Here is a 17,192-nt window from a genome sequence, read left to right on the forward strand (position 1 = left end):
CCATCCAACCACAACAAACCCAATCCACAGTCGATGAAAGTTAAGGATATAAAGTTTGTTTTCTGGTAGATGGATACAAAATGGCAGATAATATCGAATTGGCTAAGTGCTTCCGTTGATTCAGTAGAGAAACAGTGGTATTCGAAAATATATTGAATTAATTTTCCAGTAACCTATATATACATATGGAATGGTTGTTGAAGAACTACAAGTTACACCAGCACAGTTGTTAGTTGGCGTTGTTTTCGCATCTATTTTCTATCTTCAAGGTGGTCAGAGGATTAAGGACTTTGATTTAAGAGATGAACGAAATTAATTTTGATAACTCATTGAGTGCGGGTGTTAAATAGATCTTCCTGTCTGAGGAGGAACATTTTGAAATAAATTTTTAAAATAAAAAAATTGTTTAATTTGAAAATTACTTTTGATTAAAAGCGTACGGAATGGATAGGGTATGTACATATTTTGCTGGTACAAAATAAGAGTTACAGAATGGTTTTTTATTTAGTTTAATCAAATATTGAATTGGGTCTTGGACGAATTGAGTTTTTAAACAAATTTGAAGAAAAGAATATACCTATTTTATAAAAAAAAGTTTGAATTTAATTGAATCTTTGTTAAATTATCTTGCTTATAGAATTTTGACTTTAAGCAATAGGAAGATCAACACATTAAGGGTAGAAGTTCAAGCCTTAAAGTGTAATATACAAAATTCAAAAGTAAAAAAAAAAACAAAGAAGAAGGACAGCTTCAAGCAAAGAATAGAGTCGTTTGAAATGGTAGCTGCAAGAAATTTATACTATTCCAGAGATAAAAATTAAAAAAAAAAAAAAAACAAATTAGAGCACATCTACCCCTTTCTATGCAGGTCAAAGAAGTTTCATTCTCCAAAATTCATTAACAAATCTCAAGGACACTTTCTTGTATAAAAAGACATCTTCGCAGATGACGAAGGTATACAGGGTGGCCCAAAAGTTAACGTCGAAACGAAAACGGTAGATAGGGCAGGTGGTGACAGTTATCAGAAAAATAATAAAAAAATCGCAGCCATATATTTTGTGAGTTATGGGCATTTGAAAAAAAGTCGAAAAAATGGTCACCCTGTGACGGTTTTTCATGTGCCGTGACTACAAATCTTAAGTTTTCTGATTTTTTTCTTTTGTTACGGAACCTTGAATAACCCTGCTACCAAATGCATTCAAAAATTTTAACTCAGCTGCATCAGCTTTAAAGCAAAAATTACTTTTTTGCCCAACTAAGTACTAAAAAATTTTACATGACTCTAATTCAATGAACCGTAGTGTAAAAAAAATACACTACGATGTTTCGGCAAGTTACCTTACAAGTTGGTGTGCTCAATTCTCTTTTCAAAAAAGTATAACATTGTTGAGAATATTCCATAAATAACCGAGATAAAATTTTTTTTCTTAAGAAATCAGACTTTTTATTAGGTAATTTGTCCATATTTTTTAAGTTTTGTACCCTTTCAGAACCTTTCAGAATAGAAAAACAATATGGAAAAATTACCTCACAAGAAAGTCGGATTTCTTAAGAAAAAAAATATTATCTCGGTTATTTATGGAATATTCTCAACAATGTTATACCTTTTTGAAAAGAGAATTGAACACACCAACTTTTAAGGTAACTTGCCGAAACATCGTAGTGTATTTTTTTTACGGGATTCATAGTTCTAACTCAGTGGGAATTAACTCCACTTCGTTTCCATGCAAGGTGAGATTGAACTATACTCTCTGATGGGTACTTAGTACACACTCAAAAACATGAAATGTAACTAATTTTAAACAACAATTTCATTACAAATAACGAAAATAATCACATAAGAATCACGCGGTTTTTGGCAAAAGTACTTTCTAGTTAAAAAAAACTGTTGAGATTGGCACTGGCCTGGTGTCTTTTCAAGCCCTAAGCTGAGCAATTTGAGTGAGCAGTTCGCTTAGGATATATTAAAACGGCAGGCAACAGTTTTTTTTAAATAAATAGTACCTTGCCTGGACCGATTCCACGATTCTCAATAAAGCCATGATTAGATTTAATTTCCATTTAAAATTGGTATTCGAACGCACCGGGAAAAAGAACTAATCCCCTCGGGTGTTAGTTCACTGCACTGCACCATTTTCAACATTTTGAAAATCTAATTTCGAAATGAACTTTCAAGACTCGGTAAAAAATTAAATTCAAACCCCGCGATTATTTTACCTCTTTTTTAACTTCTTCTTTTTTGAAAATGAGATTTAATTTCATAAGGTAAACAAAAACCATACATTTTCTGAGGTATAAGATTCCCACCTTGCATGGAAACTAAGTCCATTCTACTAATGTGGGTTTCGTTCCCGCTGAGTGAGAACTAAGTCCACCGGCGGACTTAGTTCCCTGTACCCATTGGTCTCTCTTGGCCTTGGGCGCCGCGCCGGTTCACTGTGTCATTTCAGGCAATTACAAGGTAACAAACCTGCCAAAAAAGAACAATAACTTCTCTACGACCAGAACGGATCGTAAACTAGAAATTGTTTCGAGACTTTGGACCGCTGATATCTGCCTCCGATTGTAAAAAAAATGTTTGTATGCAAATAAATCAGCAACTAGACTTCCAAGAAACTTTTCGTTTTCAGCTATTAATAGAACTTTGTTGTCTCATTCGAGGAATTATTTTGAAATTCCCTTTTTTCAGAAAGGGGTACCGAAAAAGTCTTTCCCTATTCATAATAAAATTTATTCGTAGTTTGACTAATACAATGGACCCATGAGGTCGAATTGTGAAGATTATTCATTTCTGCAGTGACCAGTTAGCTTTTGATGTGGGTATTTGGAGAAAAGTAGGTACAGAAAAAATTATGCTAATTTCTTGACCTACAAATTAAGGAGTGTGTTAAAGAACAGTGATAGCAGTGAGTAGCGTATACAAAAATCAGCTACTAAAACCAGCTATTTAAGCATTTTAAAATAGCAGTTACTGCCGCAAACTATCTACTCTTTAAATTTCTTCCAGATTTTGAATTTGATTGAAAATATGGAATTTACGAGATTTTTAGTACATTTTTGAAAATTAGCAGTGAAGTAACATAGAACAGAGAGCAGTTTTACTTAGCATTGAAATCTAAAAGAGCATAGAACATTTTTAGGTCCATTTTCTTCACTCGGAGTTGAACAAAACTTGAGAATTTTTATATTAAAAATTCTCAAGTTATGTTCAACTCCGAGTGAAGAAAATGGACCTTAATGTTCTCCCTGTTCAACTCATCGCTTCATGTTAATTATTGTAAATAAAAAAAAAAAAAAAAAAAGAAAAAATTTTAAAACAATTTTGAAACTATAAAGTTTTGTTTGTACGTTGTATACGTGTTGGGGCTATGACAAAATGATGATTTTGGGCAAAGGAAATTTTTTTTACAATTCTAAAGATGCCATGTGAAAGATGAGGGAAAACAAAATTAGGCGTCTGATACGAATTTTTTTTCAAACACTCTGCGTTTCGAAATATGAATTTTTGAAAAACACCTTGTTTTTTAGGGGTATTTTTGGGTAATTTTTGATTTTTAGCTTTTTTTTTGGAGCGTTCAAAAAATCTCAAACTTATAAGAGTAGGTTTTGGCTTTATGCATACATGTGCAAAAAATTGAAATCGTTTAGTGAGTTTTGACTGAATAACGGAAAAAACAAATTTAAAAAAATCACGTTTTTTGACCGTTTGTAACCGATTTTCATCGTTTTTAATTTTTATCTTTTTTTCTTTAATAGATACAGGAATAAAAGAGTAATGATAGGCCATGACTACGACTATATGTGTGCGAAGTTTCAATCATTTTCGTAAACACAATTTTGAGATAACGGTAAAATAAAATTATAGAATTCAACAGGTTATAACTTTTGACCAAGAGCAGATAGAAATTTTTATAAAACTTTTATGAGCATCCTGATACAATTACCTTTCATTTGGTATATCACACATAACGATAGACTAACTACAAGCTACGCAATGTTAAATCAAGAAACTTGCGAAAAAGCTCAAAACACCAGTGGAGATCTGTTGCCCCCCGAACAGCCACCAGTGTGGGAAGTACCGTAATCTTCGACATGGTTGACTTTAAAAAATTCTAACTTCTCTTGTAGGCATCTTTGAAATGAAATTGATACGTCATATGAAAGGTGAAATAATAAGCTTTCACATGGTATATTTTTATAGGTTGTCAAACAAAAAAATTGATTACCTAGCCTGAGAACATAAAAATAAATGTTTTTGTTGATCGAGTTCAAAAAATTCTAGCTCTTTTTTTAGATATCTCCTGATCGATAAATATATTTTGAGCTAAGACAATAAGCTTTCAGATGGTATACAATTTTTTATAGGTTGTTAGGGAAAAAAAAATGGAATTAATGACGTGAGAAGATAAAAATTCATGTTTTCTTTGCTTTTTTGATGAAAATGATTGTTTTCAATAAATTATTTTTATACTTTTTGCGCATTGTAAAAATTTAAGAATGGTTTTTTCTTAAGAAGAAAAACTTGGATTTTAAATTGCATAATTTGTTTTTGTAAGCTTTTAAAATAAAAAAAATTATATTAATGAGAATATAAAAAAGGTATTTTTTTTTAGCTTTTTCTTGTAAATTATGATTGTTTGAAAAAAGTAAACGCTTCAATTGACTCATTTTAAACAAAAGCACACAACCTGTTTTCTGACGACGTTATCACGTAAAATCATCGTCCGTAAACCGGCTTTACAGACAACCTCTTTTTTGCACGACGACAGTTTGGTTTGGTTTTCGTAGTATAATTCAATTTTATTTCATCTAAAAATAAAATCACAAAGATAAGAAATTATGAACAAAATACATTCATTCATCTTCAAAATGTAATATGGACTAAAGTTGATATTTTTGTTACAACTTTTAAGAGAACATCATTATTATTAAAATACTACCTTTCTCAAACTATGAATAGACTTAAAAACTTATAATGCATATAAGAGTCCATATTTTAAAACAAAAACACTTTTTGAATTCCAACTTTTTTCCATTACAATTTTTCAACTTTCGGAAGCAAATGATTGCAGTTAAATAGTAATGAGCTAAGTTTTTTTCACTTTTGTAAAACTTTAAAAAAAAAACTAAATAAAAGGTTTTAACTTGAGAATATTTGATCACATAGTCTGAGGTAGGTAAAAACAAGCATCACACGTCTCACGAAAAATCATCTCTCTTTTACGATAATAATTTACCATTTCCAAAAAAAAAAAAAAAAACAAAGGTGGAACATAAAAAAGAAAAGCCTTCGGACATTACCAGTCCAAGTGGTCGTTTGTTTTATTTCAGTCCATCATCCAAATATACATAAACTTTCATAAACTCCCATAAAGAAAAATACAAAACTTTTTCTTCCAAAATGTTAAGAAAAAAGTATTAAAATTCAGAAAAAAACATTTTTCCATTCTTTTTTGCACAAAGTGTTTCGCTTTTTTATTAAACTTTTTTATTTAAGCTCTAAGTGTTAAAATTCTTAGAGTTTCCTTTTTTTTGTATTTATATGGAAAAAATGTTTATGCATTTCTAAGTAGTAATATAGTATAACAAAAAATGTTTCTTTATTCAATTTGAGTTTATATATAATGATTGTATACGCACAAGTCGAGACAGGCCTAGCTATATAAGTTCTTGGAATTTTGTCATTCCTTATTCATGATATCGTCTCCTTCTCTAGTTTTTTTTTTTATACCCACGTGAATTTTTCCTCATGAATTTATATTGAAAATAAAATTTTACTTTCGTTTATTCGTAATATGCATTTATTTAAAAAAAAAAAGTAGAATAATGATAATAATAACGCGTCGGACTGAGTAAGTTCGTGGATAAATTTTAAACTTTTTTTTTTTTGTTAATAAAGTGTGGGACCAGACAGACTTTTTTTCTTGTGTTAATAATCGTGCTGTGTATATGGTATCAGTGTCGAGGGGCCAATGAAGAACGTGTTTAATAATTTTTTGCAAACTCGAAACTTTATGACGTTATGTGTTGGAATAAGTTTAACCATTTTATTATTACAATGTGTTTGTTAGGAGTTACCTATGTTAAACCAATTTGACAACCTTACTCGCTAGGAATGTATTCATTCACAATGGTTTAATAACGTTGAAAAATTTCATATGCGAAAACCTATGTGTAAAAAAATTTTAGAAGTTATCGCCGCTATTTTACTTGCTTTATTGGATCAATGGATCTCAGCGTGCACCATAAATGAGTGAAGGCCGGAAAACAGCTTTGAGTTTCAAAAGGTATAAAATTGTTATTTCAAGATTAGTTTTGATAATTCAGTCAGTTTTTTTTTTTTTCAAGTGTTACTCCAAATAACTTTTAGCTTTAAGACCAAGCGATATCAACAGAGTTGAGCTGTATCGTAGTTTCTGGCAGAAAATCAGATTGCTTGTGATTTTTTAGCATTAGCCTTGATTTTCAACTTAGGAAAAAAGTTTTTGAGAGCTCTGTAAACTATTGATAGCACATTGAGGCAACAGGCTCGACGTAAAAACATAACAAATTTAGATTACACGTATTTAGATGGTAAATCGGACAAATAAACGTTGAAAAGTATGGGTCCAAGCAAACAGCCCTGTGGAATCCCTTTTACTTTAGATATCATATAGAGAAAATTTTACACTGTTTAGTAATTACTACTCCTAGTTTAATCAGATATGTCGAAAAATTAAACATTTAATTAGTTTGTTAATCAATATGTGGTGCTACAAAGTGGAAAGGTCTTTTTCGATGTCCAAAAGTACTAGATCAGTCACTTATTTTGAATTAAGGTTACTCGTATTTTTAATTCTTAAAATTTGAAAGCTTGTGAAGTGAACAGCTCTGAACCCAAACTGCTCATCAGAGTATATGTTTTCATCTAGTTCATTAAAAAGCTGTTCAAACTGTTGTGGTCCCATTAGAAACTATTAGAAAAGCCATAAAACCCAGTTTTGATCCATGGAAGTCGGTTTTTTTTTTTGATACAAATGATTATTTTACAAAAAGGATTCCCAACTAACAATTTTGCTTCCATAAAGCTTTATAGAAGCAAAAGAAGCATGTATAAAGCCTTACAGAAGAAAAATTGTTAGTCGGGTTATCTTCTCATTACTACCATTTCAACATCGGAAATACAGAGAAAAGATACTCAAACATTTTTTTGAAAAAAAGACAGTGAAATTTTGTAAGTTACATTTTTTTTTTCAAAATTCCGAGAATGCCTTTCCATAAAAAATATATCTTAATATGGAAGGTGTTGCCATTGTATACAATTTTTTTTTTTTTATGTTTCAAGTCAATTTGTGAAAAATTGCTTTTACCACTTGAACAATGGAAAATAATGCTTCATTTCCATAATGTTTTTTCTTTAAAATAATGCTGACATTTTTTTGATATCATTCAATTTATGAAATAAAAAAAATTTGTAATAAATTATTTAAATTCATAAAAAGTGTTCCAAAAGTGGCTTCATAGATTTTGATTAAACTTTGCATACGAAATATATCTCGACTGAAAAGGTAAAGTATGCCATCTTAAAGGCCTACAGTTTTGTCTTATTGGCATCTTTCTATCTCAAACCATTGCTTTTTTATGCACAAAAACAATTTCATCTTATGTTCAAAAGACACATAATATTCAAAACCTTAAGTAGACTTTAGATTACATATATTGGGTTAGGATTTTTTTATTATTGTGAAATCTTAAATTATCTTATGTTGACTTAAGATATTTTCGCGCATGCAAGCAGACACAAAAAGTCATCCTTAAGTTGACATAAGATAAAATATTTTAAAAAATTCCGAAAGAGTGTGAAAAGGCAAATCATCTTATGTCAACTTAAGATGTTGGAAATTTATATAAAATACAATTTATAAAAAAGCCAAACTATCTTAAGTCATATTTAACGTATTTAAGTCCTGTTAACTAGAAAAATATTAAAAATATCTATTTGAAATAAATTTAATAAAAAAGATCATAAAATTTGACATCTAAATGTTTTATACAATTAAATCTACACTTGAAAGAATTTTTGGGAGTCAGCTTTGAAGTTTGTTTTTGCTCTCCTGAAAAATCATCAAAATTGACATAAGATACTTTACCTTTTCAGTCGAGATATATCAAAACCGCAAAAACGGAAAATAAATCAGCAATTAGAGTTAGAAATAAAATGACGACTCACTGACAAGCAGCGAACTTTAACGACGCACAGTGCGGTATTTTGGTCTAAAACCTGTCCAAAAATATTTTGGCACATTTTCCACATCAAATAGGTACCAAATGACAAAAAAGTTATTCGGAAGGAAAAATTTTCATTTTCTTCCCTACTAACAACTTTGCTTCTATAATACTTTACAGAAGCAACAATTGCATCTGTAAAGCTTTATAGAACCAAAATTGTTTGTCGGGTTGTTACAGTAAAAGCCACTTCAGTGCTTACCTCCTGATTAGCCGGGAGAAAAAAAAAATATAAAAAATCATAAAATGCATGTACAATCCTGTGCTATATTAAAGTTAGTACCTAATCTATTCCTTATTTAATTTTTGACTTAAGTTGTTTCATTAAATAGTTTTTGAGAAATTGAGTTTTCAAGATAAAATTTAGAAAAAAAAAAAATGTTTACGTTTTTTAATTGATTTTGTATAAAATTTTGCAATATCATGGACATATTTATACCATTATTTAATGACCTAGTAGTTTTTAGTCAAATACTTAAATCTTCATTCTAATAAATATTAAAGTTCTAAAAGAATAACAAAAAAAAAAACTGAAACATACTTTTTCCCCGGGAAACCCAGTTTTTTTTTTTTTATTTGCATTAAAATTTTTTTATATCTCAAGAATATTGTGTTCAAATTGTAGGTCTATTGGAGCCAAGTTGACCAAGTTATGGGTATTTAAATACTTCGCTTACGAACGTTTTAGCCCAGAGTTCATAACTTTAAATCGTTCTCCCCACAACTTTTCAAAGCCGGTGCCCCTCATTACTTCAAAACTAATGCACCGATTCTTTTGAAATTTGGAACACTATTTTAAAGGTATCCTTTTAGAAATTTTCTCAATAACATAATGTTTATAGAAATCTATAAGTAAGGGTCGCTTTTGAGGAGTTTTTTTCAAGGGGTCTTTATTTTCGGGGTGCAATTTTGGGCAAACTTCTGAAATGTAAGTTTGTTCTACATATCCAGCAGTTCAATAATATATAGGCAATGTTGTGAAGTGTTGCGCTATTTTAAAAACACTAATGTTAAAAAAAACAACGAAAAAAGTAGAAAAAAATAGAGTCCGTATGAAAAAAATAGAGTTGCATATATATTTAATTTTTTTTTTAGAATACCATTCATACCTTGATTGTCGATGTCCATATCAAAATCTTTCACCAAAATCACTTTGAACTTAAAAAAAAAACACTTAGAAAATTCACTTTTTTTTAAATCGAAAAAACATTCGTGTTTACCCATCAACAAATAGTCGTTTATTTATTTGTGAGGTGGAGCTTTTCATGGGAAAGGGATGCAACAAACAATAAAATTCGCATTTTCAGCCAGAAATAGACAAGAGTTTCACCCAAGTTCTTTCTGTTATTATTCATATATTTTAACAACTCTTATAATTTGATTTGCTTTAAGTATGAACTAGTTCTGGGGTGTTTAATGAAAGTTTGGTAAATTTGGGCCATACATCTAAGCAGAGTCCATATTCAAGATTTTTCCCTAGTATCTACCCTTCTTTCTCTTATGATTTCTGGTTGGGAAATCTCTAATACGGTTTCAACATGAAAGTTAACACGACACATTCCCATTCCCATTCCCATTTACATTCCTACCCAACTTCCGTTGCTAACAATGCAGACACCTAATATTATTATTTGTTAATTTTGCAATTTCTTAGAAATTAAAACATTTACATTAATCAACCTTTTGTCAATTCATCATTTTGTTTATTTTATTATCAAAAATATCATATTTGTTATTTGTTATGAAAAACATATTCTTATAATATTTTATTTGTTAATTTTGCAATTTCTTAGAAATTAAAACATTTACATTATTCAAGCTTTTGTCAATTCATCTTTTTGTATATTTTATAAATAGAAGTAAAAGAAATAATAAAGTCACTCTTTGTTAGTCCACCAAAGCAGTTGTGTTTTTTTTAAATCGAGTTATTACAACTTCGATAACTGGCGCCCGAGCAGCTTATTAGTGCGTAACATAAGAACCGCATTAAGATCGCGTAACATAAGAACCGCGGACCCGGAAAAAAAAAAATTAATTAAAAAAGCCGAGCAGATTTCTAAGTGCGTTACATAAGAACCGCATTAAGATCGCGTAACATAAGAACCGCGCGCCCGGAAAAAAAATTAATTAAAAATTTAAAACACAAAAGCTTAAGAAAGCCGAGCAGATTTCTAAGTGCGTTACATAAGAACCGCATTAAGTACATTGCGTAACGAACCGCGTACCGGCAAAAAAGTAAAAGCTTAACACAACCGAACAAGTGAAAGTTCGAATTAATTTAAAAAACTTTCAATCTAGTGCGTAAAACATAAGAACCGCACCATAAAGTGTAGTGTAGTGCGAAAAGCACAGTGTACCTATACAAAAAACTTTGTTGCATTCAAACCGTGGGACTACCCAGAAGAAACCGCACCCTAGTAGCTGACGCAAAAAGGAGAAAACCGGAACCCCAATGATGCAAATTATGCTGTAAGAACAACACAATTGAAGAATAAAAACAATATTCAAAATTACTTATTTAAAAAAATTATTATCATAAATATTATACCTATATAAATTTCGATAGAAAAAATTATTAAATACCTTTATTTTTATAAAATTATTATTATTATTTGACTACTATATTTATACAATTGAATTCCAAGAAAAAGTTAATCTCATAAAAATCTTAATATAAAAATACTGTAAAAACAAAAAAATTTTCCAAAAAATCCTAACCAATTATACAAAAAATCCAATCCCACCCATTTTTTATCGTTCCTTTCCAAAATGCCTGTCACACTGGAAGAATTATCTGAGCAAATAAAACAGCTGGTTGGTGCTGTAAATCAGAACATTGAACAAATTAAATTGGTGAACAATCGTGTACACCAGCTCGAAAGTAGGATTACACCTCCTCAAAATCCTTCCAATACTACCACTTCACCAATTCCCAAAACTGAACAGGACCTTCAAGATATAAGAAAATTACCTGACTGCGTAAGAGACCTTCAAATTTTTGATGGCAATGCAGTACAGTACGTTTCTTGGATCCACAATGTGGAGTCCATACTAAACGATTACCAAATCGTTAAGAATAAACCTATCTACAGGGCAATATTACAACATATTAGGCAAAAAGTAAGAGGCCCGGCCGATGCCGCCCTCATATCTTATAACATATTTGACGAAGATTGGCAGACAATTAAAAAATGTCTGTCACTGCACTACGCTGACAAACGTGATTCTAGAACTTTAGAACACGAACTAAATAGAATGACCCAAGCGAATAAAACCATCGACGAATTTTATGCGCGGGTCAACCATCAATTGTCCCTTCTTATAAACAAAATCAAAACGGAAGATTATTCTCAGGAGACCATAACGGCCCTGACAGAGAATTATAGGAACAGAGCTTTAGACATTTTTGTCCGAGGTCTCAATGGTGACGTATCAAAAATGCTAATGATTCAGAAACCTCAAACCCTTCCAGAGGCTTATACCTCTTGTTTAGAATTTCAAAACCTTAACTTTAGAAACTTTTCAATACATAAGAAAAATTTTAGCAACAATATTACTGCTCCTATAAACCAAATGAATAACAACCAGCATTATGTAAAACCAATATGGAATAGCTCACCTCCTCCAAGACCAACATGGAACAGCTCACCCCCTCCTAGACCAACTAATCCAAAACCCCCACAGCCTATGGACGTGGACAAATCTATTCAAAGTCGTCAAATCAACTATATGAACCGACCTGAAAATAATATAATGCCAAAAAGATTTAATGGATCTGATAATCTTCCGAGGAAGCAACAACGTCTCTTTGCAACAAACGTTATCGCAGATCAAGACACTATAGATGAAGACGAAGAGGATCCATTGAACGAGGAATATTTCAAAGCATACCAAGAAACTTGGGATGACGATGGCAATAATGACGATTTAGCAGAGCTAAATTTTACAACGGAAGCCTCTCTAGCGTACCATACCTAGAGTATGTTACTAGAGATGGTGAAGTATTAAAATTCTTGATAGATACTGGAGCTAACAAAAACTTTGTATCTGAAAGAATTGCTTACAATTGTAAACCAGTCACTTCTCCATTCAAAATACAATCCGCTACCGGACAACTACAAATAAATCGTAAAATTAGTGCCCAATTTTTTAAACCTATCGGCAATAATACCTCTTTTGACTTTTTTGTCCTTCCAGGACTCAAATCATTTGACGGCATTATTGGTGATGATACCCTCAAACAATTAGAGGCTGTAATAGACAGAAAAAACAATATGCTTATTTTAGCCCCAAACATTAAAATTAATCTCAAAGAAAAACAATCAAAAGAAGTAAATAATATCCAAACTGATATAAACCCTGAAAATTATATTCAAAACCTTTTATGCAAATATGAAAAACTTTTCGGACCAATCTCAGACAGTGGTACAATAGATACCAGCGTTCGTGCTGAAATACGAACTACTTCATCCGAACCTATATACACAAAATCATACCCTTACCCCGCTAACCTAAGAGCAGAAGTCGAAGCTCAAATCAGCAAAATGCTTTCTGATGGTGTTATAAGACCATCTAAAAGTCCTTTCAATTCTCCACTTTGGATTGTTCCAAAGAAACCCAACTCTGCAGGCGAAAGACAATATAGGCTTGTTATTGACTTCAAACGACTGAATGCAATAACAATTGCTGATGCTTATCCGATTCCGGACATAACAAATACTCTTGCAAGTTTAGGGGAAAGTAAATACTTCACGACCCTTGATCTTACGTCTGGCTTTCACCAGATTAAGATGAAAGAAAGTGACATAGCAAAGACTGCATTTTCAACGGCAAATGGCAAATATGAGTTTACTCGTCTGCCATTCGGGTTAAAAAACGCACCCGCTATATTCCAACGCATGATTAACGACGTTCTTAAACCTCTTATAGGCAAAATATGCTATGTCTATATAGACGATATAATCGTCTTCGGCAAAAGTATATCTGATCATTTGAACAATCTTGAGCAAGTTTTATCGTATCTTGATAAGGCAAATCTTAGAGTGAACTTAGAGAAATCAAAGTTCCTAAGAACTCAAGTTAATTTCTTGGGTTATATAATCAATCAAGAAGGAATTCGGGCAGATCCTGAAAAAATAGCAGCAATCCAAAAGATTCCACCCCCAAAAAATCTTAAAGAACTAAAAAGCTTTTTAGGTCTCGCGTCCTACTATAGGAAGTTTATTAAAGATTACGCTAAATTAGCAAAACCTTTAACCAATATAACAAGAGGCGAAAACGCCCAAATTAAAGCAAATCAGTCGAAAAAAGTCGAAGTCCATCTTGACGATCAAGCGTTAAACGCATTTAAATGCCTCAAGGACATGCTTATATCTTCGGATATTCTTATATTCCCCAATTTTGAGAAACCTTTTATTCTTACAACCGATGCCTCCAACTACGCCATCGGAGCTGTCCTCTCGCAAGGCGAAATCGGGAAAGAAAGACCCATTACATTTATATCTAGATCTCTAACCGAGACAGAAGAGGGGTACTCAACTATCGAAAAGGAGATGCTAGCGATAATATGGTCCCTCGATAAATTAAGAACATATCTTTACGGAGCCAAAAATATAAAAATCTTTACAGACCATCAGCCGCTAACGTTCGCGCTGAGTAATCGCAATACTAACGCAAAACTAAAAAGATGGAAGTCAAGAATAGAGGAGTATGGTGGTATTCTTGTCTATAAGCCTGGACGATCAAATGTCGTCGCAGACGCACTGTCGCGACTCCCCGTGCTTAATATTATAACTTCATCCTCTGGAACTCAACACAGTGCTGAAGAAGATAGTAGTGATCTTATACCGCACTGCGAAGCACCTATTAACGTTTTTAGAAACCAACTTATCTTTTCCGAAGGCAATGAAATGACATGCTACGAAGAACCTCACCCAAAATATCAAAGACATTATATCAAGCTGCACTCTTATGACGAAGAAACTCTTACAAAATTCTTAAAGGAAAAATTAAATCCTAATATACTTAATGGTATCAAAATTCCAGAAAAATTCATTCCACTTTTACAAGAAATTTATAAAGCCTCATTTAGCCAATATAAAATAAGAATTACACAAAGAATAGTCACAGATATAAATAAGGAAGAAAATAAATTTAACATAATACAAGAAGAACATAAACGAGCTCATAGAAATTATATCGAAAATAAAAACCAAATTCTTGAAAAATATTACTTCCCTCAAATGACTAAATTAATTAAAAATTTCGTTAATTCCTGTAACGTTTGTCGCTCGAACAAATACGATCGTCACCCCCCTAAACCTCATCTTCAGCCCACCCCTATTCCATCGTATCCAACCGAAATTCTACACATGGACATCATAGAATTTAAAAAAGAAAAATTCATAACCTGTGTAGATAAATTCTCCAAATTTACGAAATTTTTCCATATCAAAAACAAATCCGCTTTACACATCCGGAATAGAATAATAAAATTGATTCATTTCTTCACTGCTCCTAAGATTTTAGTAACAGACAATGAAAGCAGTTTTATAAGTCCAATAGTTCTAAATTATATTGAAGGTCTTGGCATAAACGTTTACCTAGCCCCTCCACAAAAAAGCGAAGTTAACGGAACAATAGAAAGAGTACACTCAACTATTATTGAAATAATAAGATGTCTTCAACAAGAATTTCCAGACTTAACTGTTAAGGAAATTGTTAACATTGCTACAGATAGATACAATAACTCAATCCATTCGGTAACCAAGAGAAAACCTGCCGATATTTTTTTCGGACGATCACAAAGAATTAATTACCAGAACCTACTTGATTTTAAAAATATAGTTAATACAGATCTTAAATACGAAATCATTCGTAACCAAAAAAACCAACTTAATAGGCATAACAAAAAAAGGTCACCACCAGAAAACTATAAACATGGTGAAACTGTCTTTAAAAGAGACAAACAAATAAAAAGCAAAGATAAACCAGTTTACCATAAAGAAATTGTAGGATTAGATAATAAAGTAACAATAACAACAACCAACGGAAAACGAATTCATAAATCGCACCTTAAAAACATACCTTCTATTACAGATTAAACTGCATCCTCTGTGTGGGAGCAATAGTCAATATCTACGAATACCAAAGTCCACTCGTCGCAATCAAACAAGGAAACGGAAAAATGACCACAGGAAACTATAAAATCATTCATTTTATTAATCTTACAATGTTCGAAGAAGTCATTAGTAAAATTAATACGGACATCAACCATTATATTCCTAAAAACAGCCTTTTCCTACCGCAAATAGAACTACAAAAAACAAAAATAGGAAACCTATTAGAGCAACTCCAAGATAAGACCCACAACAGAGAAAAACGGGCAATCAACTGGATAGGTTCCGCTTGGAAGTGGCTAGCAGGTAATCCCGATGCGACGGATTGGGACAAAATCGTCTTCGAAAACAACAAGCTCTCCACCAACAACAACAGACAATATCATATTAACAAGTATTTAACCAAAGTAACAGACACATTAATTGACAAATACAACAAAATAATCGACAAAATTAATACTAATATCACAGAAAAATATGAACAGATTATTTTTAACAAGCTTAGCCTTTTAAAAGAGGAAATAGGAGAAATAGTTCTGGCAGGGCAACTTGCAAAAAGAGGAATTGTTAACTCTAATTTACTGAGCAAAATCGAAATTTCCGATATCCTTTCTAAAATGGAATCGCTTCCATTTAAAAACGAGCTTCAAGCCATTGAGTACGCTGAACCAATGATGCTTGTAAAAAAATCTGTTCTTCTCTACGTCATTTGTTTACCCCAAACTGAAGATACGACATTTAATAATATTATTGTTAAACCCACAGTAAAGAATAATAAGAGAATTCATTTAAGTTTTTCGAATTTATTTATTTCAGAACATCTCCAGTTTGGTATAATAGGGAAATGTTTAGAAATCGAGGAAACTATCCTTTGTAAAAGATCACAACTTCAAAAGCTCAACAAAGACGATTGTGTACTGAAACTATTAAATGGCGAAAAAGTTAAGTGTGACTTTAATTATGAAAATAGGCCAATAATAGAACTCATCAATGAAAGCACTTTATTTCTTACAAATTATGTCGGTAATATATCATACGGCAGACATTTCCGTAACCTGAACGGTTCATTCCTTATAAATTTTTTCAACGAATCTATCGAAATCGATAACATAAAGTATAGCAACTGGGAGAGTAAAACATATCATATACTACCTCCCTTACTTCAAAATAACCTCACCGAAGGGGAAATAAAACTCGACCTACAATACCTACACAAACTTCATCTAGACAACGTAGAAAAACTTTCCTTTATTTCTTCAAACAGTAAACTATTCCTAACTTCAAACCTAACTATTCTGCTCATAGGGGCAACAATCAACTTAATTCTGTTCATCTTTTTGAAAAAACAATCAAAAAACAAGAAAAAACTCCAACTTTCCTCATTTGAACCTTTAAAATTAAACATCCCAGTAGTTGATCCAAACTCCCAAATTAATTCACTAGAACAAATTACTCTCAAAATCTAATCTACGAGACGCAGATACTTAAGAAAGGGGGAGTTAACACGACACATTCCCATTCCCATTCCCATTTACATTCCTACCCAACTTCCGTTGCTAACAATGCAGACACCTAATATTATTATTTGTTAATTTTGCAATTTCTTAGAAATTAAAACATTTACATTAATCAACCTTTTGTCAATTCATCATTTTGTTTATTTTATTATCAAAAATATCATATTTGTTATTTGTTATGAAAAACATATTCTTATAATATTTTATTTGTTAATTTTGCAATTTCTTAGAAATTAAAACATTTACATTATTCAAGCTTTTGTCAATTCATCTTTTTGTATATTTTATAAAT

The 17,192-nt window shown here is 31.5% G+C and overlaps 1 protein-coding gene across 4 annotated transcripts in view; it reads right to left on the reverse strand.

Moving 5' to 3' along the window:
• Nucleotides 1-17,192, reverse strand: part of LOC129913863 (uncharacterized) — a 420,354-nt gene that overhangs the window by 18,844 nt on the left and 384,318 nt on the right. The gene's annotated exons all lie outside the window — the stretch shown is intronic.

This window comes from Episyrphus balteatus, chromosome 1, assembly GCF_945859705.1.
Source record: "Episyrphus balteatus chromosome 1, idEpiBalt1.1, whole genome shotgun sequence".
Taxonomy (NCBI): Eukaryota; Metazoa; Arthropoda; class Insecta; order Diptera; family Syrphidae; genus Episyrphus; species Episyrphus balteatus.